The following is a 23680-nucleotide window of genomic DNA, read 5'->3' as shown; positions in this document are numbered from 1 at the left end:
ATAGGCATAAACATATAATTCTTGAAGAATACTGGCCATAGGAAAATACTTATAATTGAATGTAAAATTTTATGAAATGTAAAATTGCAAATATAGCATATATTTGTTTGTTATTGTTGCTGTGACACAAAATACCACAAACTTAGTTGCTTAAAATAGCACTATATATTATCTTACAGTTCTGGGAGTCAGAAGTCTGGAATGGGTTTCCTTCGGCTGAAAAGGTGTTAGCAAATCAGACTTCTTTTCTAGAAGCTATGAAGAAGTTCAGAAACTCTAATGTTTTATTGCCTTGTCCAGGTTTTAGGGCTGTCATATGTTTAGGCTTTCTGTCCCCACTCAAATCTCATCTTGAATTGTAACCACCAGGCGTTGAGGGAGATACCTGGTGGGAGGTGTTTGGATCATGGGAGTGGTTTCCCCCATGCTATTCTCGTGATAGTGGGAGAGTTCTCACAAGATCTGATGATTTTGTAAATGTCTGCTATTTTCCCTGCTTGCATTTCTCTTTCCTGCCACTATGTGGAGAAGGTCCTTGCTTCCTCTTCACCTCCCACCATGACTGTAAGTTTCCTGAGGTTTCTCCAGTCATGTGGAACTGTGAGTCAATTAAACCTTTTTCCTTTACAAATTACTCAGTCTTGGGTATTTCTTTATAGCAGTGTGAGAACAGACTAATACAGGCTGCCTGCATTCTTGGGCTAATGGCTCTCTTCCAACTTCAAAGGCACTAACTGCTAGTCTTTACTGCATTTTATTACTCTGATATGTATGGACTCTTCTCTCACTTCCAAATTCAAGGGCTTTAGGATTACACTGGGCAGACCTAGATAATCCATGATAATCACTTTATTTCAAGATCAGTGATTAGCAAATTTAGTGCCACCTGCATCCTTAATTCCTCCTTGTCATATAATATGTAAATTGGTAATATATAGACTAATGTATTCACAGGTTTGATGGATTAGGACATGGACATCTTTAGGACCCTTTATTCTGTGTAGCACAGTATGTTTTAAAATTTTATAAACTGTAATACTTTTATACACATGAAATGATTTGAAGGAAATGTAATAAAATATCAAAAAACCAATCCCAGTGGTTGGATAACAAGTAGTTTTTGTTGTTTTGTTTTTTTCCCCCCTCTATACTCTTTTTTAAATTCTTTCCTTTCTTTCTGTTTTTGTTTTGTTTTGTTTTGTTTTTTTGTTTTGTTTTTTTTTGATACAGAGTCTTGCTCTGTCACCCAAGCTGGAGTGCAGTAATACAATTATGGCTCACTGCAGCCTCAACCTCCCAGGCTTAAGCCATCCTCCACCTCAACCTCCCAAGTAGGTGAGACTACTTAGCATGCCACCATGCCCAGCTAACTTTTTTATTTTTATTTTTCATACAGATGGGGGAGGTCTCACCATGTTGCCAGGGTTGGTCACTAACTCCTTGGCTCAAGCAATCTTCCTGCCTCAGCTTCTCAAAATGTTGGAATTACAGGCATGAGTAACCATGCCCAGACTACACTTTCATATCCTCCAAATTCAATGCAATGAGTCTTCTAATTTTTAAAAAGTAGAGAATAAACTTTCTTAATGACTTTATCTTTGCTATTACATTAATCTAAATTCCTTTTTATCATTGTCAAGGCAAATATTTTTCACTTCATAAATCAGACTTTCACTGATATATTCCCACCTTTTTCATCTTCCTCTCTTCTTGTTCTTCTACTATTTTAATTTTACAAATACCAGCTGTCCTTCAAAGTTTAGAGTCTTAAAATGCTTCCTTAGATTATTACAGTTCTTACTCATCTAAAATTCTCCAACACAGTCTGTACCATGAAATTCAACCAATTGCTCGCCACTGTGCTTTGGAAGCTCATACCTGGTATCACTAATGAAAGGTTGCTTCTCAGAAGCCAGGAGCCCCATGCTCTGTATTGCTGTCATATTTATTCATTGTACCTTGAGACATGTTAGTAATATTATATGTACTCCTAAACATTTGTTGAAGTATGCTTCTAAGATTTTGAAGTAATATTTCTTGGATTTCAAATCATTTTATTAACTTCTGAGGTTTTTGTTTGTTTGTTTGTTGTTTTTTGCTTATCTTCTAAATGAAAACTGTTTTAGATATGAAAAGAAAACCCATTGTTATCACCTTCTGACCACTAAATACTTAAAGTCATCCAATTTGTCTGCTGTTAATCCTGTAATTTCATTTTTCTTCTGTACTGATCCCCTTCTCTAGTCTATAAATTAATTAAGTCACTTACAATTAAAATAAAATTCCCACAACTCTGCATTTCCTCCCCTCTATGCACCGCCTTGTCCCATTGACAGCCAAGCCCTTTAAAAGTCTATTTTCTCTATGGCAGCCTCCTTAACTTTCTCCCATTTCTGCCTTTGGTCTCCACCAGCTCCACTGACACTGATCTGACAGGTTACCAACCCTGCTGATAGCCAAATCAAGTGGACTAACTTTAATCTTCACGATCCTTAGCTGCTCAGCAGTACTCAACAATAGTAATTGTTATCTTCTGGACACTCTTCCTTGACTTCAAAAAATGTTTTATCGACTAGACTCTAGTCTTATTCCCACCTAGTGTGCCCTCCCTGCTTGTCACTATGAACTTTCTTTTTTTTTTTTTTTCTTCGAGACGGAGACTCGCTCTGTCGCCCAGACTGAAGTGCAGTGGCCCGATCTCGGCTCACTGCGAGCTCCACCTCCTGGGTTCATGCCATTCTCCTGCCTCAGCCTCCCGAGTAGCTGGGACTGCAGGCACCCACCATCACGCCTGGCTAAAATACAGTTCAGCATGGTGCTTTCTACAATATTGAGAAGGTCCTATACCTTTAAGGTCCAATAGAGTAGCAACTAGAAACATGTGACCACTGAGGACATACTATGTGGTTAGTGCAACAAAGAAACTGAAGTGTTAACTGCATTTAATTTCAATTAATGCTAATTTAAATGGCCACATGTAGCTAGTGGCTACAATATTAGACAAACTAGTTCTAAAATATATGTTACTTTTTTATGGCTGCCCATTGCCAAAAAGTTCTCAAACTTTAACATGCCTAAGGATTATGTGAATAACTTGTTTAAAATGTCTATTTCAGGGTTTTAGCCTATCTATCTATCTATCTATCTATCTATCTATCTAATCTATCATCTTTCTATCATCTATCATCCATCTATTTACTTTAAAAGCCAACAGCCTATTGAACTAATAGTCATTTTTCTCCCCAGATACTGAAGGTGAGAGGGATAGATGAGGTGATCATTATTCTTCTTTAGATATGGACGGAGTCAATATAAAATTGTAATAGCCTTGACCTAGGCTCAGATGACTGGTTGATACATGACATACCCAGCTCCAATCACCCTCAAATTTAAAAATTTATTGACATTATGCTTTAAACACTTCTCTAAGCACTATCCTTTTCCCAAGTTTCAAGGTATTAAAACCCAGATCTAGGAATGAAACAACTTCCCTACTATTAATTTCAAGGGCAGAAGTCAACATGACACAAATTAGAAACATAATCAAATTATTGCATTAGAAAAATTAGTGTAAACCAGATGAGTACGTCACATCTCTATGGTTAGGGTCCCGGAGTATAAATTCTCAATCTCAGGTGAATCTAATGAATACTGTAGCCTAAAATTTAAAATACAAATTCCCTACCAAGTTCTAGGAAAACCTTTCATGACTTTCCAGCTTCATCTTATTTATTACCACCACATTTTTCCTACCATCCTTTATCGTTTTCACCAAGTTATGGTGTGTGTGTGTGTGTATATATATAGCATATAGTATATATATGTGTGTATATATATACACATACACATACTACTTTATATATATATAATATTGCTATTAATTTAAAGTATTGCTATTAATTGAAAATTTACTATGTGTTAAGTATCCATCATGCATTTGATCATTTAATTTTTATACAGTTTCATAAAGTGGACACATCATCCATGATTTTATTAATAAATTGAGCCTTTCTTTAAGTAACTTATCCTCATTATATAATCAACAATTAGTATGTCAGTAGAAATTGTATGCAGGAGCAATGGATTAGATATGCATAAAGCAGCATAGGTAGATCTCTTTTTTTTTTTTTTTTTTGACACAGAGCCTTGCTCTGTCACCCAGACTGGAGTGCAGAGGTATGATCTTAGCTCACTGCAATCTCTGCCTCCCAGGTTCAAGCAATTATCTTGCCTCAGTCTTCACAGTAACTGGGATTACAGGCATGCATCATCATGCCTGGCTAATTTTTGTATTTTCAGTGGAGACAGGGTTTCACCGTGTTGGCCAGGCTGGTCTAGAACTCCTGACCTCCAGTGATCTGCCTGCCTAGGCCTCCCACAGTGCTGGGATTAGAGGCATGAGCCACTGCGTTCAGCCAGATAGATCTAAAATATTGTTCTGAGTAGAAAAAATAGGTGATTCAATATGCAATATCATTGACCAAAATTTAAAACTATATGCAAAAATTCAATAAGATATTTGATAAAATGTATCCAAAGATGATTGAGTGAGAAAGAATGGGAATATGGTGTGTGGATAAAAGAAAACAAATGAATAGATAAAACAAGAGAGGGACCAAGTATAATATACTACAACCTGGAGAGAGAAAGAAAGAGAACTCTTACTAGCATTACGATATGTTGATAAGAGTAATTGTGAATTGCCCTCTGAGGTTTTTAAATATAAACCTACAACACTTTGTGTGCATTACTGAATGAAGGCACTAGGTGTTGAAAGCTGAGACTTTAGCAATATCCCCTTTTTACTCACAAATATACTTATGTTTCACTAAGGAAGCTGAGAGAGCGGTTAATTTTGTCAGTTTATGGCTTGTTCAATGCTTATTTTCCAGTTGTCTTAGTCATTCACTACATGCTTGTTTTAAGCATTGTTTCTCTTAGAATCAAAATATCTTTTTGAAAAGAAAAGAAAAAGCTGTTAGGTACTTCATTTGCTTGGTATATCCCTAATTTATTCATTCAACAAAAGCATATATTTATCTGTCTTCTAGATACAAGTGCCAGGAACTATGCTAAGTTCTTTAATGAATGTAAAGTGTTTGTGATGATTATGAAGTATGAAGTAGATGGCCTCCCAAAGTCGGATCATTTACCATCAAAGCTTATCATGGTTAGTATTAAATTTAATCCTTATGTCTAGAACAATCAAATTTATGCTAGCACATGCAGGTTGTTTTAATTATATAATCCCAACCCTTCATTCCAGAAAAGAAAAACACACACACACACACACAATCAAAGACACATTAAACTGTAGCCTTGAATTGCAGAAAGCGATAGTGGAAAGATCTTATATGTAACGTATTTGATCCATATTAAGTTACTCTTCAATATATTTGTCAACAGTTTACCTTCCTTGGTGTTCATCTGTATATATATATTTCTCACCGGAATGACTGGCATAGGGAGGATATTTAAAAAGTGTTATCTAGTCTAAAAAATGAAAAATTTAACATTCCGTGTTGTTGTTGACCGACTAAATCTGGTTCTAATACTGAGTGGAATTTCCAAACATGACCCTGGGGCAAGCAGAAAGCAAACGTCAACATATTTCCCAAGGTATTAAAACTATCAGAAGGAAGTACTAGTATTTCCTTAAACATACACAACACAAAATGAATCAAGAGATGATGTCATGCTTTATCGAAGTATTTATTTTCATTACAATTCACACAGTTCTTCAAGGTCAAAGTGACACTAGTCTTACTAGAAAATATGAGATTTGAGTTGCATAAATCATTCTCTACTGTTTAGAAAACAATCCGTGAACTTTCATGAATTTGGGAAACAACTCTAGGAACTGGATGGTATCAAAATTCAAAGATAAGTGGCAATATTTCTTATTTCTTTTTTAAAGCTTTCACTGGAAAAAAAAAGTTAACTTTTGTGGTTATGTTGAAAAAAAAATGCAAAGACCAGTACAGCCTATCCTTTTTTCTTTTAGAAGTTGTGGAGGCCTTTTTTTCAGCAGTGTGATTCCCTGACATCCCCCTACCCTGCCATTCTACTAAATTTCCTCTCACATCTTCTATACAGCCCCCTCCCACATACACAGGACAGAAGTGGAACAAGTGGAGAAGAAAATGATGAGAGTAATGCCGAGGGAAGACAGCAGTGTGTTTAACATCACAAGATCAGAGGGAGCCCAGAAGCAGAACCTAGAAAAATCCTTTCACAGCATGCAATATAGAACAAAAATCCCCAGAAAACTCAAATACTACTATTATCATGTTTGAAAACAAGAAAGCTAAGAAAGGTGACAAAAGGACCCAAGAAAAGATAGCACATACTTTCAGCCACCTGTGTGTCGAGTGGAAAGTTTTCATCAGAACCCTTTAATTCTTTCTTTTGATGTATAAGCCCAATCAAGACGATAATATGTCCTTGAACCAAAATGAATCCTCTATGATAGACTATCACTCTGGGTGATAAACAAAGCTTTTAAAGACATAAACTAGCTCTGCAGGTGGCCTTCACTCACTCCAAGAAAGCCTTTGATTAAAATAAAAATGTATGTAGGAACAAACTTGAATGAAGGCATACAAAAGTTTCATTCCATTTGGGAGAAATAAACATGAAAATGAGACCTTTTCAATACCCCTACAAGGAAAGACAAATTTATCAAACCAGACAGTAGAGAAAAAGGAGAAAAAACAAATGCCCTTCAACTGCCTCAAGATTTTTAGGGAAATAAATATCAAGGGTTGAACTACCCTAAATAATTTTTTTCTACAGTATTCCTTAACATGCTCAACAACAAATATGAACATCTGTTCAATTGGCTTGCCTCAGAGTGCTGAAAAGCAAACAAAAGTTAAAGGAAGCTTGTGACTTCTGACCTAATGACAATCTGAGGCAGCCCTCTTAGATGAAGAGATGAATACTGGCGCAAACCAAGTGAAAGAAATCAAAAGGCAAGTGAGAAATGAAAGAGCAATGGGAAACAAAGGGACGAAATTGGAGCTCAGCTGGATTTTCGTATTAAGAACAGAACTCCTAATGGACAAACATTTCTTCTGGTTCATAACTATGGATGGCTATAATTAATAATGGAATCCCTTTCTGCCTAGTAAAAACATGTGCAAACATAAGTTATTAGGTAATTCACAAAGAAAAGCAATTATAATTATTGTACATTTAATCACCTAGGAGAGTATCCTGTTGGATGTTGAATATAACATAAACAAAACTTTCTAAAGACAGTTCTCATAAAGTGAATTCATAGCACAATCACTAGAAGCACAACCATTTTTCAGAATCTCAAGCGGATAAGAGAAATTCAGAATTGAGGGTACTGTTAGTAAACTCACCATTCGATGTCTCGAAGAACACCAGAGTACTCAAAAATGACAGAGGTCAGTGGCAAACCATTCACTTTAAGTTCTCTAAAAGTACATTAAAAAAAAAAATACCTATAAGCTTTTTGGGGAAGAGAGGTTGAATTTGGCTATTGGTTGATATGGCTAGGTATTGTTTTTCTAGGAAAACCAAAAGAAATAAAAACTGTACATGAACAGACATTTTTTAAGCTATCACAAGTTCTGTTGACAGATTTGATGGTTCATAGAGCAAAGATGTTGCAATCTGACCTTACTGTAGAGAAAATACAAAGTAGAATTTTAATTTTTTATTGCTTCATTTTAGCATATTTTTAAATTTTAAAATACATGGAAATGCTGAAATGCTATCATATAAATAAGATAGAATTTTAAATTAATTTAAATGTTCCCTTCTCATTTATTACCTCACACTGAAATAAAAGTGAATAAATAAAAACACAATAAGTTAAATACTAATTCTTCCACAATTCAAATTTTTTTGGCCGATTCCTAAAATCATGTGTGATGAGATATTAGCAATTCTTGGTTTGTCTTAATATTAGGGTACTCGTAAGACAAGAATAATTTAAATCAATATTTATTACCCAAATTTATTTAAACTAATATCTTTTTCCTTTTAGCTCATCAAATATTTCTTATTTTAAAAATCAGAATTACTAATAATCAAAGACAGTTATTAATACACTAACAACTGGGGCTCTGTGTTTTTTTAAGTTACATATAATATATTTTATTTTTGAAAAAGTACAAAATGCTTGGAGGAAGCATCAAAAATAACTATTAATTATTGATATCCATAAGGAAACCATATATAAATGCATTTAAGCACTCTTAACTGTTTTACTGAAATAATTACAAAGATTCAGAATGACTGGTTTTTGCCTTGCATAGTAAAGAATACTAATATAGATAAATTATCAATTTAATAATAATTTTTAAACTGCCTGAAATACTTGGTCTCAGCAATTTATTTTTTTTTTTCTGGCATGCTGTTTAGAAATCTGGGAAACACAGATCACAGAAAGAAGAACAAAAATCACTAAAAGTATTCAAATCTCACCAATTAGAGGCAACCACTATTAAGCATTAGCGTATTTTTCTAAAAGAGTGAAAGTGCTAGAAAGAAAATTTTATGAAATTAGGGATTTACTTTTTTTTTTTTTGAAAAAGCATTGTATTCTTACATGAAGGATATCAATACCTTGTATCTTAATGTTTGTGGTAGCAATGTTCCCAGTTAGCCATTTTGCCTAATAATTTTGTTTCTGTGAAATTCATGAAGTGAATCATCTTCCTGAAGTGTAATCTTTTGGAAGCAGGGACTTTGTTTCAACATTATGTCTTTTCTCCATTGCTTTCAAACCTAAAAAGTCACTAAATATTTACATAAAAGGTAATGGTGGTTTGATCAGAGCAGTTTTTTGGGGCAGCAATTTTCAAACATTTAATTTCAGGTTCCCATTACACTTGGTCATATCTGTCTATAGTTTCCATATTAGAAATTAAAACTAAGATATTTGGTGAAACTATATTTTTAAACTCATTCTATACAAATATCATGTTTTTGTGAAAAATAACAATATTTTCCAAAATGAAAATATTTATGAAGAAAAGTTTCATTGTTTTTACACACTTGCAAAACTCTTTCATGTCTGTCTTAATAGACAAGAACTGGAGTCTAATATCTGTTTTTGTATTCAGTCTATTGCAATATGGTGCTTTGGTTAAAGTAGGGGAAGAAAACTCCAGTTTCACACAGATATGTTGATATAAAAAGAAAGAATATTATGATAGTCTTTTAAAATAATTGTAGGTATTCTTCTTTGATGGTCCTTACACACAAAATATTGCATATTTAATTGCACACACACTAGTTTCTTAAAGGTTAATTGCAACTAGAAATCTGGAACCATGTCAATAAACTTTTTGTACTGTTGCATTAAAATCTATTGACCTGCGTTGCACTTTGAATGGTCTTTCACCCTCACACAATCCTATAACATCATTCATTTATCTTTGGGAAATTTGGTTCCCTTAGTTACGCAGAGCTTCCAAATACTAACTTTCATTATATTTCATTATCAAATGTTTTCAAATTGCACTTATTGTTATTATCATTGATTTTATTTAAAAAAAATATTCTGAGTAATGGATACAAATTTTCAAAAATTCAAATTTTCACTTGAAAGTTCAAATTTTATTACTCACAATAAATGCTGACCGTTGTTTCCCTTGAGGTGACAGATTTACTTCATCCATGTTTGAGATAAGCCTGACAAATACCATACCAGCCTGAAAAACTGTAGGTTGTCTATTAGTAATTGTTTCAAGTAAAAATGATTCACCATGAAAGTGGCTTGTTTAGCTCATGATTGAAACACACAAGTGTTTTTCCTCAATATAGTCATTTGATTACAGCATGCAGAAGTATTCTTCCAATTTTATCAAGCTGAATACTTAGAAAATCTTGTGCCTAAGGGTCAAGATTGCATGCAACTAGTAGGTATTATTGCTCCATCAAAGATATTCTTAAGGGAAAATGGCAGCTTCTTTTAATATCAGCTTGTGCTGACAGAGGAGACAATGATTAATTTTGCAGTTTGGTGCCAATGTCATGCTTTGTGTTAAAGATCAGTTTTACTCACCAATGCTTTTGCACCATAAGTATACAAATATTGACGTGATGAAAAACATCAACTAGTATCTTCCTGTTACTATGAAAATAGTTTTAATCTTGAAGACCCACTGCAAGGTTCTCATGGGCTCCCAGGAGTACGCAGACTACATTTTGAGAACCTCTACTTTGGATAATTTTTCTGACAGGATTCCTGGGGAATGCATATGATTTATCCAGTCCTATTGCTCATTTTTAGAATAATAGTTTGTTTTATTTAACATATAACATTAATCCAAAGAATCTTTAAAAATCAGATTGGCAAGCATCCTCCTCCCATCCCCAGCCAACCACCACTACCAAATAACCTGTCTGCGACTACCCAAGATTGCCAAGGTCATAAAAAATAAGGAAAGACTGAGAAACTGTCACAGACCAGAGGAGACAGGGGAGCCAAGTCAACTTAAAGCAATGCAGCACCCTGGACTGAACTGCACAACACAAGGATATTAATGGAGAAACAGATTAAATCTAAATGAAGTCTGAAATGTGGTTAATAGTAATGTAGCAATGTTGGTTATTAATTTTGAAAAATATGATGTAAGGTATTACTAATGGGGGAAACTGGATGATAACAATATAAGAACTCTCATTGCTGTCTTTGCAACTGCTCAACAAATCGAAAGATTCTTCTAAAATTTAAAAACAGTAAGTTTTTGAGGGAGAAAAATCTTAAGGCAGATCATGGAGCCACACACAGAGCTCAAAATTACTCCTCTGCTCAAAATTCATTTGTTAACTATTTTGTACAAAGTTAGAGCCAAAGTGCTTAGCATCCCTATATAATCTGGCCACCCACCAACTTTCTAGTATTTTTCTTAGGTGGTCTTTCCCTAGCTCACTTTGCTTCAGCCATGCAGGACACTGGGCAGTTCCTCTAACATCTTAAGCGTGTGTCTGTCTCAGGGACTTTGCTCTTGCTTTTACCTCTGCCAGGAACATTCTTCTCCCAGATAATGGAAAGATTTATTCCCTCACTTCCTTCAGGCCTCTGCACAAATTTCACCTTATTGGAGAGGTCTCCTTCATCTATTCTATATAATATAAGAAGCACCCCATCCCACTTTGTCACTCCTTATTCCATTTACTCTGCTTTATTTTTCTCCATCTGCTATAACATCACCAGCTAACATATATTGTTTATTGTCTCTTCTTCCTGAAGTGTAATCTTTTGAAGTCAGGAACTTTATTTCAACTTGATGTCTTATTCCAACACTATATCTCTGATTAATTTTGTGTGTGTTTAAAAAGTATTTTGATCATATGAACTAAAATTAGCAGTTTTTTAAAACAATGTATTTTCGTAACAAAACAAAAGAGTTGCAAATCCTGTTTATTCTTAAAACCGTTTCTGGAATTGTTACTGGTTAAGTTTGATTTTAAATTTCTGCATACTATAAGGTTCTAGGGAGATTCAGGGGGAAATACAGACTGAATATCCAAATGAGACAACATTTTAATGGTCACCGTGATTAATTTAAATATTGCTAGTATAAAATAGCAACATGAATATTATAGCTTCTAAAATCTTATAAATCTGGTAACTTCTCTAAGAAATTTCAGGTAGAAAAACCTCTCAATAAATCTTATCTTCTGAAGGGTATTACACAAAAATGAACTGGGAAACAATTTAGGTCATTTTTCTAAGATAAAGATTTAGTTGAGAGATGTGTTTTTGATATTTACCTAATCTTTCCACACTGAATATGTAGGTATGCTGTATATATATATATATATATATATATATTCCTTATTTTAATTCTTATTGCTAGATAAGTGACAATCCAAGTAAAAAGTGCACAATATTAGAAAAGAAAGTCCTTCAAGGTCTGATTGCATTGTCCTTCACTAATTGTGCCTAACAATTTATTCAAACTTTGAAACCTTTTTAAAAATTATATTTTACACCATTTATAAATAACAGCAGAAAATTAAATGCTACACTGTTGTAATTTGAGTTACCGTATTTCTTAAAAGACAAATGGTTTTCTTTCTACATTTGTAGAATTCTAAGTGATAAAAAGCTTTTGCTGAATTCTGAGCTATATTCAAATGTCATTTCTTACTTTTGGAATTTTTAGATTTGAGATACAAAGACGGTTATGATTGGCCCAAAAATAGTGTTCATTTTTTAATATTGACAAACCTTATATATTTTTAAACTGAGCATATTAATTCCTTATTGCTCCTGTGCCAATACCCTCTTCTGTCCCTGCCTCCCAGGACATCTGTGTCTGGATTCTGGGTAATTATAACTTGGTAGAACTTACAGAAATATTTAATATATGGCAAATACATAAGTGTTTTAAAGTCATCAAATTATTAGGGCAGAAAGAAAGTTCTGAGATTGGAAATAAAATCAATAGTTTCAACAAAACTATAAATTTGTTCTCCAAATATCTATATAGATATATATTATCTATGTCTCTCTTTATATATAGATAGACAGATCCTATATATAGGAAAAGAGAGAGAGATTTTATCTCAAAACAAGCTAGATGGTGGATCTGTAGAACAGACTGAAACAGGTACATGAAGTCATAAACGAAGCCGAGGCTGTGGCCCCACTGAGCTCAGGACCCACACACAGGTCAAGATAGCAGAAAGTTCTTTTACTGTGATGTAATGAAGACCCCACACAAAGTGGGGAATCTACACCGAGGTTAGTTCTTGACACAAGTATCTGGGAAGTTGTTTCCTGTTCCCTGCCTTCTGCTCCCACTGTTCTTTGAAAAGAGTATGAAAATAGGTGCTTTAAATTACTTGGGATCATAGTTTATAGGATAACATATGTTTTGAGAGGCAGGAAGAAGGGCATTCAGACTTGAAGCAAACTCAAAATCCAACTCAGACACTGGGTGTCTCACATTTCTGCATGAATAACAAGAATGTTTGTAAAATGAACATCCTTGGGAGATAGAGTTAGCATCTCCCTCTGAAGCCCTGGTCATGTTTGCTTATTCTTCAGTGTAATAAATATAACATATTTCTCTAGGACAAAAGTAAAACATATTTGCTTTATGTGTTTTAGATTAGAAAACATGTGAGTTCTCTAATCTTGGGTAACCCAGTCTTCTTCATGTACAGGCATTGCCTGTCCCTCTTTGTTTTATCCTGTGGGAATTGGAGCTCATAGACCTGGTGCAAATAATGTTATTTTGGATATTGCTACTTCTGTCAGTAATTATGCTCTTTGTCTTTAGCCCAGGAATCTCGTGTCTTCTGACAGCATCTATGAAACTGTGGCAGGCTGATTTTTAACTTGCAGATAGAGTAAGCTCTCAGACTCTTCGCAGTTGTAGGCATTGTTAAAGGATTGAGGTAAGTCTCCATCAAACGATGTGGAAAGATCTCCAAGACATATTGCTAAGGAAAAAGAATCTCAAAACTACATATGCATATATTAATACATACACATGATATATATATAATCATACGTACATATATAGATGCATGATCACATATGATATACACACGCTATAAACCCATTCTTGAACTCAACACACACAAATAAGTATGTAAAAATTCAAAGAAAGTTCCAGAAGAATGTGCACCAAATAATTACAGATGATTATTTATCTACCAGAAGAGAAATGTGATTGGGCATTTGGGTTGGAGGTGATAATCAGGTATTGAGGAGAAAAGAGTTTAAGCAGTTGGCTCAGGATATGTTCAGCCTCTTTGCCAATGGGGAGGACCTCTGGTTTCAAGAAAATAAGGAAAAGTGATTTGATCTAATCTCCTTGTCAGCTGGACTTCCATGCAAATAGACTGATAATATTAGCTAGGAGAAAGAGACATTATTCACAGAAATCTCTTAGCAGGATGTCCCTGAGGAAAGGATTATTTATAATAATTATAATCCATATATAATAAATACATCCAAGTAAACCTATGGATTTATGAGGCATGACTTCTAAGAGAATGTCCCATAAATTATAGAATTTTCTTGGGTAAAAAAAAAAAAGAATTGAAAAAAAAAAAAGGAAATGTCGTATCATTTAAATGCTTCTGACTGTATCAAGTGACGCTGCACGACCTTTCTTGGATGCCTCATATGACTCTGGGCCAAAGATAATATGCGTAATCGAAAAAGAAGGACCCAAGGAGTCACATAGAAGTCCCAGAACTTTCTGCTTCTAGATTGAGGATATCTTTAAAATTATTTGTAAAGTTTAATACTGGGTGTGATGTCAGATTTGTGTGAGACTGTTTTGATAATTCAATACTACATTCACCAACACACTACTTCCCTGACCACCTCTACACAGCCCATACATTTTGATTATTCTTGACAAAGTCATCAAAAATGCAGTAAGCCCTTTTCAGTACACTTTATATATTTGCCTAATTAAAATTATATTTGGAATTTTTTCTTGAATTCTGTGATACTCTTTCTTTATGGGTATTTTTCCACCTTCTAACAATTCCACATACTTTTCTTTCTTTTGAGACGGAGTCTCGCTCTGTTGCCCAGGCTGGAGTGGAGTGGCGCAATCTTGGCTCACTGCAAGCTCCGTCTCCTGGGTTCACGCCATTCTCCTGCCTCAGCCTCCCGAGTAGCTGGGACTACAGCACTGCCACCATGCTCAGCTAATTTTGTTTTTTTATTTTGGTTTCACCGGGTTAGCCAGGATGGTCTCGATCCCCGGACCTTGTGATCCACTCGCCTCAGCCTCCCAAAGTGCTGGGATTACAGGCGTGAGCCACTGCACCTGGCCTAGTGAGCATTTACTTTATCCTTGGTACTTAACCCGTATTTCCTATTTTATGCTCACAACAGCCCCATAATATGTGTTATTATCTGCATTTTATCTCTCCTACAGAGGAGCATAATGAGGCTCAGAGAATGCAGTCATGTGCTCAAATGTACACAGGCAGTGGATTATAGAGCCCAGATCAAGCCCAATTATTTATGCTTCCAAAGCCTGGGCGCTTACTTCTTTCCTTATTTTCTCTCTGACTCTTAAATGTTTTCCTAAAATTTCTTTTCTTACACTTCTATGCCTGCTCCAAATTTGTATTCTTAAGCTATTCTGGATCAACAGCCACTTTGAAAGCTTGAAGAAAATGATGGACTTATTTCCCAGAAAAGTGCATCTAGAAATAAATGCAAACCCATTTCATACTTTCTATGACTTTCCAGTGAAATCTGGCCATGACAAGAGGTGCCCGTCTATGTGTTTATTCTAGTGATCTTAAGTCTAGTAGCTTCAACAAGCACCTGTTTGTGGTTGCCTTTTATAGCAAACGCATCTAATGTCCTGACTCACCATTAAGCACTCTAAGAGTGCTACCTCTGTTTCAGCTGTGGATAGCATCAATAGTCCCCTGAGGGCTTGCTAATAAAATCTAGCATCAAGTAACCCCTTACTAATGTTCTGCATCAAGAGTTCTAGCTCAGACCACCATGGAATCCAGTCTGGCCAGAGTAAGTGCAGCTTGGCAATGTGGGATCTTACCACTGGGAGCAATGTCAAACAACGGAGTAGGAGTTTCCGGATTAATGTCCCTACTTTCTATCCTTTAGGTGCACATTTCTGGGAAACATTGTGTCTCTTCTGAGTGGTGGAATGGAGCCCCACTACCCACAGTGACAACCTCAGTGACACTCAACCTGGCTTTTCCTCCTTATCTGTCTCACTCTTCCTGCTCTCTCATTCCTGCTCTTGGGATCACCTCCCAAATAAACTAAATATGAATTCTTGCTTCAGACTCCTCTTTCAGGCCAACCCTATCCAAGCTAAAACAACTCTCAAATTCTCAAATTCATTTTTCTACTACTGACTTCTTTTGAGGTACCATCCAGCATGTCAAACTGCATGAATAATTTAACTTTCGTGTTGTATGAGGCCTTCATTCTTAGCACATTCCATTTCACCTAATGTCCCTTATATTGGTTAGTGACATCATTATAAGGAAGTTCTTCAAGATTAAAACAAAACAAAACAAAACAAAAAAACAACTTTGGTGTCGTCCTTGACTCCTTCTCATTCTGTTTGACCATCAATTATCTCCCAAATGTCTCATTTCACCCACCCTCCTCCTTTCCCCACTGCCCTAGTCTTAGCGTTGAGTTCGAGACAATCACTTACCTCTCTATACTAACAGCCTCATAATCTGGTCTCACTTTTTCCCTTGCCTCTCCCTCATTTCCAGTATCTTGCACTCTATTTGCCTAATGATCTCTCTAAAACACAAATCTGAAACTGCACTTCTGGCTTTAAATTATTGCAGAGAGAACAAAATATGAGTTACTTGGCAGGGTATAAAAATTTTAAAAACCTTCACAATGTAGCCACAGTTTATTTTCAGTTTCATCTTCCACTTTGTCCTTACTGTAGAAGTTGTTTTTCAGTCACATTGAACATACCCTGGTCTTAAAACAAGTCTGTGCTCTTCACTACTTCATCTATTCGTTGTAGCTGCTATTCCTTCTGCCTGAACAATCCTCTCTCGTGTCTGCCTGAAATCATTTTTCAAGAACTAACTCAAATAACATTTCCATCAAAATTCTTGCTCCTCCCAAGCTTTGGTCTTCTGCAATCCCATATGATTTTCACATTTCTCTGTCTTCTCACAATGTGTTTGAACATTTGTTCACTTCGTTATTTTCCTGAGTCTACTGTGTGCTCCATAAATGCTGCAATGTTGATTATCTTGTCTTCTCAGTGCCTAGAAGAAAGTGACTGCTTAAAAACTATGTGCCAAACTCAATTGAAAGGTATGGAGAATGTCAAGAGGGAAGTCGATGTTGAAGAAAGGCACAGGGAAAGAATGATCAACTGAAGAGACTTTATTTATGAACAGACAGTTTGGGAGGAGTAAAGAGTGGTGAATGAAAATGGAGCTCAAATATAAAAGGAAAGCCAGAAGTCATAAGAAAAATGTCCACACCCAGAACGCAAAGAGTAATATACATGGCACAGACAAATGCTCAGGTCCGGAGGTGTTGCCATAATTTAAAAACAAAACTTGTCCTGCGGGTGATTAATGCTAAATTTCCAAAGTATTGCTGCTATTTATACAAACTGCTATATTCATAGGGTTAATCTAGCCTAATACTTCAAATTATTCTTTAAAAATTATTGTGCACATAAAGGCATTATATTTGCAATAATACTAAGTGATTGGAATGTTATTTCCTATTTTGAAATGTTTTATAAATTGCAATTTCTCTTAGGAAACTTGGTACTCCAGGCTTGTGTGTCAGAAAGAATGTTGAGCATCGGTTTCTGAGTTTCTCATATTTTACCTGATTTAAAAGCCAGAGGTGGAACCCCAGGAGTAGTGGTATTAGGCTACAAAAAGTCTCTGAAACTTTCACAAATAAAAAACTCAACATGCTTTATCATGTAAGTAACTTTAGAAGAAACCGTTTTGATTTATGGTGTTAATTCTCCTTGCCAGACTATAGTATGCAAATAGATAAGATTTGAAATCTTTTTTTGATTTCAATATAGAAGAAATGTTGGAAAGATGCCAAATTTATTATGATGTCCCTACATTCTGAATTCATATGAAAAAAGATTTTCCAGAGTTCCAATAAAAGTAATATTTCCCTAAGAGTGCAGTGATCCTTTTCTGTTGTTCTGCAGTGACGCGATAGTCTATTGTGTCACAATTCGATGTTCTACAAATCCTTTGGCTTAAACACTGTCAATCGTCTCTGTTAATGTTTTCTTAGTATGTTATAATTGTATTTATCTGTTCTCTACCTGTCCATGTTTTCTGTTAATCTGGGCTATTTTTCCATGGGTTCCCCCTCTTGGGAGGAGACAACTTTATTCCTCATGCCTATATTATATTCAGATTTTGCTACAGTAGTGTCAGCGAATTTCCTCCGTATCAGATATTCAGAATGTTCTTCCAGGATATAGGTGGTTACATCATACAGGGAGGTGAGATAGATAGATGACAGATGATAGATGATAGATAGATAGATAGATAGATAGATAGATAGATAGATAGATAGATCGATCGATCTCCTGTATCCTAATTATGTGTGTATGTATGTCTTTGTATCAGTACACCATTAAAAGTTTATTATTTTCTGGAATCTCTTTATATTTAGCTCACCAGAATATAGTAAAAATCAGTACTTCTAGCTGAGTTGGAAGCAACCAGAAGATAGAAAAGGCAAACTGGAAAATGACATAAACCTAATTTTTAGACCAAGAGAATATTGTTGACATCTTGTACATATAAACACAAAAAGTGATTGTATGATTTTTTATTATTTTCCTTTGATGAGGTTCAATATAGGATATTAATTTTTCTTTTGCTAGAGTTTTTCTACATACGTATATATACACCAGTTTCTCCCATTACCTTGTAAGAGTTCCTGGACCATAAACTATCCCTGAGAATTGATTCCACACTCCCTCAGATATGACTTTTCATAAGCCAAGTCCTTTAAAAATACATTTCATATATTTCTCAGACTACATGTCAAATCAGTATCATGCAAACATAATACTTTTACTACTTTCTTAGAGCATGGTGTTGAGAGGAAAGAATTTAATATATCTGTGCGACATCTACATTAATGCAATGGTGCAATATTGAAACTGCTTTTATCTGCCACATTTCTCAAATGAAAGTGGCAGCTAAATTTTATGGTAGTTAAACTGTGAACCTTGCTCACAATCTTGCCTATGTGGATGTGGCCCTTTGGTATTATTAAGGCAGTAGTCTTTATTCTGCATCTTAGACTTTAAAAGTTGCTATGGATATAAGAAGTCTATCATGTGGTCATGTCTACACCGTAAAATCTTTCCAAAGTGTGCAGCAAATTCTTGATAGAATTCACAGGTCTTTCAAGAAATTAGAGTAACATTTCATCTGGCATTGCCACAGTGCGCTGCAGAGGAGACTGTGATCTAGCAAGGCTCCCAGAGACCCTGGAAATGAATGTGTCACTAGTTCCTATTTGAGTTTGGACCACTCTGCCTGTTGTTTGCCTCTCCTGCTGTGTCCCTTGTAATAACCTTGTACTTCACACACGGAAAGTGTACCTTCCACTATTTGAACAAAAAAAAGGTTGTAATTTGGTATTTTGAGGTAAATATATCCTTTATTAGTTATGAAGCTAATTCTTTCAGAGAAGTATACCATTAGCAGAAAAATGGGCTACAGACAAGCAACTTCCCATGCGAATATGTTTAAGTGGCTTGGAAAGGGATTATGTTTTAAATATCCTTATACGTTTATGCAAATTGAGTATGCTAGAATCCTTGCTGTGATGCTGATAAACTCCTTGCATCACCCACAGTCAACAATATCTTTTCCTTAGCTGTCCTGATTAAATGAGTGACATTCACTGTTGGTAAATCCCCCACAGAGTAACTGGAGCTCACATGTGCCTAGCCACAATACCAGTAATGACATGATTCTGAGGGGATTTGAAACCCTACCTCAACAAATGTATTTCTGTTTTTCAACATATATTCAAAGCAATACTTTGGCATTGTAATGTGATTCTTGACAGGGCTAAGGTAAATTCATCATGCTAAACTGAAATGTTTCTGGCAGATGTCTACTTCATAACAATCAAATTGTGTGTACTGTAATATATGACAACCACAGTGTTACTTCTGCTTGTAAAACTTACAAGTATAATACTTTATTAATGCAAACCTGGAATGTAATTATGCAATACGTTATCACGCCACATTTTCTCATTTGGAAAAAACTTCTTGAAGACAGTCTGCCAACTTATAAATAATGTGAATTTTTAAATGAATATAGAAAGGATATAACTTTTTTATCACAAAGATATTCTGGCATTTTGATACTTTTCAAAATTGTATATTTGTTGAAATTTAAGAGATTGGAAAAGTGAAATGTTTTCTCTTATTAAATATTAACTTTGGTCCCCCTGGAAATGGTTATTTGTCAGAGATGGATGCTCTTCTTTGAAGAAGAAATAATTAAAATGCTGGCACTAAGTAATGAAATATTTTAAAAATAGATAGATTTTGTGATAACCTCTGCCTAAATATCTGCATTATCTATGTATTTAGTACAATTCATCATATTTTAGGACTAAGGGCCTAAAAATATTTGCTTGAGAGAAAATCTAATCCAAATAAATGGCAACCTTTTGACTTCACTACAAATGGAAAGCCTCAACCCATTATTCCTTTTAGTCTATGGCATTCACTCAACACAAAAACACTCATGGAATCAGAATATAAAACCTTTCAAGATTCTGGTAAATTTAAGATTTTAAATTATGGTTAGGATTCCCATTGTCTTGTCTCCCATGCTTTCAACAATTACTTCAAAATAAATATTTGCAAGAACAGATAAAAGCTCTTTATTCCTATTTGGTGATCTAATTGCCAGATGAAAATTGAACATCTGCCTGGGAAGCTGCCTTGTGATTTCCTTTAAGTATCATCCTCTACCACTAGAGACAAAAATAATCCACGTGGCTTGCTTTTGCCCTGGTGGCGCCTCTTCTCTCTTGTTTTTCTTAGTAAGCACCTGTATTTTAAAGACCTTGAAATTTCACTTGTATTTCCAATGCAAATTTAAATATTTACATTTTAGCATAATTATTTTTGAAAAAAAAAAACACAAATTTTCATTCCATGACCCTTTTGTAATTTATTGTGAAAATAAAATTGTTAAAGCAAGTTTGGATTATTTTATTCGGACCAAGAAAACAAAATGTGTGTTGCACATAAATTATGACAAATTAGGCAATCTCTTGGGGCCAGTAAACACCCTCCCAGACTAACAAAATTGAGAACATGCCCATCTGAGAATTTGAATCAGGTGGTGTAAAAAGACAAAGGCTGGCAAAAATATAATTTTGGATTTACTCACTAATTGCAGGGCTGCTAGAGGCCAACCAAAGAGATTTGGACCATACAATACCTAAGACTTGTGACGGGAACTGAACTTCATTAAGCAAGTTAAAAATCAGTTAGCAACCAGTTGATTTAGTTAAAAATGGTCAAGTCAGTGTGTGCATATAGGTTGGTGGAAAATTTTTCTCTTTCAATTATTATGCTTGCAATTGTCATGCAGTATGCATCTTAGGACTGCATATTCAATTGTTCACATTATTTAGGTTATTCATACTATAATATGCATATATATTTACCCATTCATTCACTTAAAAAACAACAAATATATAATTGTACATCTCTTATATACCAGATACTCTGGATATGCCTTGTCCATCTCTCCTTGGCTTCTTGTGTTTCTCCCACTTCTGCCTACCACACCCTCCGGCTAATATACAACATTGGCATACTAGGGAACTGGAAGATTTTACTCTGGCACTTACTTACTAGTTCACCCACCTGAGTACCACATATACTACCATTGCCATCATGTAAACCCTAATAGGAATTATGATGAAAGTTCCTAATGTTGGTGAAACTGCCTATGAATCACTTTCAAATCCATTGTGTTGCTTAAGGAAAATATAACATTTGTGACCTGAAACATGAATGTACTTTATAACTTCTATGAACTTGACTTTTATTTAACATTCATAGAGTCAGTTTGTATGCAAACACTGGGCACGTTTAATATGTTTATTCACCTAGGGATAGTCTTTCAATATCCTTCCAGAAAGATATTACTTCAGTTCCCTCTCACCCATCTGTCCCTACAGCCAATGGGTTAGTTCAGGTCCTCACCATCTTTTGTGTTTGTAAATGAATGGAAAACCTTTCAACTGCCTATCCAAGTTCATTCTTCATCTCCCTGAGTTCATCATCCATACTGCTTCCCCCATAAAAATGTGATCAAAATATAAATTTGATCTCACCATTTCCTTGATTCAAATCTTCAGAAAGCTTCGTGTCACCTACAAGACAAAATTGGGAGCCTTCAGCAAGACATTTAAGGTGCTGCCTCGCTGGACTCAGTTCTGCTTCTTCCTATGGCTCCCTACTCTCCATCCTGCTGCAACATAACTGTAAATGCACAATGTATGGATAAATAATGCATGGATGAAAACTTCTCCAAATCCAAGTATGAATGCTTCCTCTTCTGAGAAAATTTACTGATTCTCCTAAGGAGACTTAGTCACTCTCACTTCTCAATTCTCATTGCAATTACACTTGTTTCTATTCCAGCCATGTAATGCTATCGAATTAACATGCATTGTCTCTCTTTAGGCCAGGCACAGTGGCTCACACTTGTAATCCCAGCACTTTGGGAAGTCGAGGTGGGCGGATCACTTGAGGTCAGGAGTTCGAGACAAGTCTGGTCAACATACTGAAACCCTGTCTCTACTAAAAGTACAAAAAATAGCCAGATGTGGTGGCACACACCTGTCATTTCAGCTACCCAGGAGGCTGAGGCAGGAGAATCGCTTGAACCTGGGAGGTGGAGGCTGCAGTAAGCTGAGATTGCGCCACTGCACTCCAGTCTGGTGACAAAACGAGACTCTATCGCAAAAAAAAAAAAAAAAAAAAAAAAAAAAGAAGAAGAAGAAAAAAGAGAAAGTAGCGAGTTTTCTAACTTAAGATTGAACCAGGTGTTTAAGATCTGATAACAGACCTACCTTAGTTTAGAAATGTTTGGTGCCAAAGGCATACAGATACCATATTAACTTGTAACCATTGGTTACATTTATATAGAATCCCTAAATATGGCATTTCTGGGTGGATCTGTAATCTGTAAGCTAAGATTTCTCCAATGGGTATGTTTATGCTGATAATGATACTGAGCCATTTTAGGTTGTGGGGAATAAAGGAAAATTTCATCACCTTTGGGGATCCTAAAGCCTTGTAATTCAACCATAAGCTTTGCATCATTCATGGTATCGATACCCTCTTTCTTTCCCCGTCCCCCATCCCCAGATTGTTACAGTGTCAAAAGTTAACAGGGAGGATATGTAGGCATTGAACCAAAACTGTTGAGTAAGTTTCTGGAGTGTCTAGTGTAGTTCTTGTATTATTGTGTTATTATATTTGAGTAACTGTCAATGTTAAATAGACACAAACATCCAAGATACCCCAGGATTTATATTTTCTTAAATCTTAGAAATACATGATAACGAGATTGAACTCAGACATGTGCGTCTGCACATAAACAAGTTCACTTTTTCTTACTACCTCATTATTTAGAGTACTGGCAGGAAACAGATGGCTCTCTCATAGGGTTTAATTTAAGGGAGATTAATAAAAGGGACTGTTAGCAGAGAAACAATCGGTTGTAAGAAGACCAACAAAGGAGTTTGAAGTTCCAGGAACTAACAGCATTGGGAAACCTCTACTTCTCCGAGCCTGCAGAGGTACCAGGAGAGAGCTGTAGCTATGGGAGAGGGGCCGTTGCACAGGAACCCGTAATGTGGTTCCTACTATCAAACCACTGTCTGGAAGGAACAGGGGTAAGGGTGGGGTGGGAATTGATACTTTGACTTCTCTCCCATCTTTTGATTTCCCACCAGTGCCTACCATCAGTCAAAGCCAACTGGAAACCAGAAAGCAAGATATCCTGGCACAAAATCAGGCAGAAGGAAAAAACTGATCTGAGGGTGGTAAATGGAAAATGACTGACACCTAATATTATGAAGAACATCTAACTCTTGAGTCTTCATCCACCTAAAAACAATGGACATCACTGATAAGTAGGC

The sequence above is a fragment of the Macaca fascicularis genome, chromosome 3 (assembly GCF_037993035.2).
Source record: "Macaca fascicularis isolate 582-1 chromosome 3, T2T-MFA8v1.1".
NCBI classification, from domain to species: domain Eukaryota; kingdom Metazoa; phylum Chordata; class Mammalia; order Primates; family Cercopithecidae; genus Macaca; species Macaca fascicularis.
This window is presented reverse-complemented; position numbering follows the sequence as displayed.